Source organism: Ochotona curzoniae, unplaced genomic scaffold, assembly GCF_017591425.1.
Source record: "Ochotona curzoniae isolate NIBS_2020 unplaced genomic scaffold, NIBS_Ocur_1.0 contig_1014, whole genome shotgun sequence".
Classification (NCBI taxonomy): domain Eukaryota; kingdom Metazoa; phylum Chordata; class Mammalia; order Lagomorpha; family Ochotonidae; genus Ochotona; species Ochotona curzoniae.
The window spans coordinates 4,056,744-4,058,444 of NW_024464920.1; positions in this window are offsets into that span (position 1 = coordinate 4,056,744).

Below are 1,701 nucleotides of genomic sequence, written 5' to 3' on the forward strand. Positions count from 1 at the left end.
TTTTCATGCTGAGATTGATTTGACAACATTTTTCTACTGGATCCCTCTGATCAGGCCTGTTTCCTACAAGTGGAAGGGATCACAGTGCCTGGGAGTTGGAGGCGGTGCTTCCTGACCTCTAAGGGCAGAGCTGAGCCAGCAGTCTCCCCAGTGCAACCTTGGATCCCCTGGGGATTTTCCAAACAGCCAGGCACACAGTGCTCATTGTTGCAAGGCAGGAAGGGGGTCAGGACAGTGGCTGGTGAGCCCTAAGGTCACGAGGCAGAACACGGGAGCAGGAAGCCTCCTGCCGCACTGTTGGGAGCCCAGACCCAAGGGGAGATAAGGGAGCACGTACCAAGGGCAGCTGCTATCACACCTTCCACACGCACATTGAACTCTGCTTCAGATACCCAGAAGTCCCCACCAAAATGGGAGAAGGCTTTTAGGAGGGGGAGAGCTTCCTAGGCTCCCTGTACCTCCTCCGCAGGAGACCCCTTCTCAGTCCCACACCTGGAGTGCTGAGGCTTGGCAAATGATGGCAAGGAGCAAGAGGTAGGTGGAGAGACCTGTTGAAACTTAATGACGGTTGTGGATGGAAGGACAGGCAGTCTGACATCCTCAGACACAGGTACCCTCACTGAAGAACAGGCCCCAGGGCTGGTCAGCCCTCTGCCAGCCTCCACTGGTGCAGCACAGCAGTCAGGAAGGCTGCAGGTGCCCTCGTGAGGGTCGGCTCGGGCTGCTCAGCCAGGATGTGGCATACCCCACATGGCCTGGATCCACGGACAGTGAGGGCTGAGGGCGCCACTCCCAGCATCTGGTTTCTCGGGAAGTGGAAGCTGCACATCTGCTCCTGGGAAGCACTTTTTGTCCAATAGGCTTCGTTTCTCAGCAACCACTGTAGTCCCCAGGGCCACAAGAGGGGGACTTGCCTTCCCTCCGCCTCCCCTAAACGTCTGGATGAGACCACTGCTTGTCTCCCAGCCATAGCAGCCTCTGTCCTTGGCTATGAGGTCCGCTTCGCATCGCGTTTCCCTTTTTCCACCCCACTCTTCCTGGCCCCCAGCACCCCAGCCCTCCAGTGGACTTCTAGCAGGGCCAGCCCCACCCCCTCAACAGGTCTGAGTGTACTGAGTTACCAACATGGCATCGCCCCAAACTATGGAAGAGGGGGTTCCTCCAGTGGCAAGGTGGGCCGCCCTCTGCATTGTCAAGGTAAGGAAACCTGCATGGAAGAAGGTCTGGCCTTTGTCACCCTCAGCCTGGCTTCTCCCTGCTCCTCTTCCCTGTCTTCTGAAGCTCCCACTGCTGCGGTCTGCAAGATGCCTGCCTGGCTCCAGCAACACCCCACCCTTTTGCAGACTCCTTGCCCCCCCCCCCCCCCATGAGCCTCCGCTAACTCCTGGGGCTCTCAGAAGTTCCTCTGAGTGGCCAGAACAATGCAGCCCCACCAGCCCCTCTGAGATGAGAACCACCTTGCGGGCATCCCAGGCTCCCAGACTTGCTAGCTGCTGGCTCAAAGAAATGAGTCCGTTTTCCCACCTCACGTTCCTTGCTCCAGAGGACACCGGCTGACCTTGGGCCCTGTCTTTGCAGGCCTTAGCGGCCTCAGGCCTCAGAGCTTTCCCCGACTCTAGCCTTTCCTCTCCTGTCCACCCAGCCCCCACTGCAGCCGCCCGCGATACCCAGCACTACTCTCACCCACTCACTGCCTGGAGC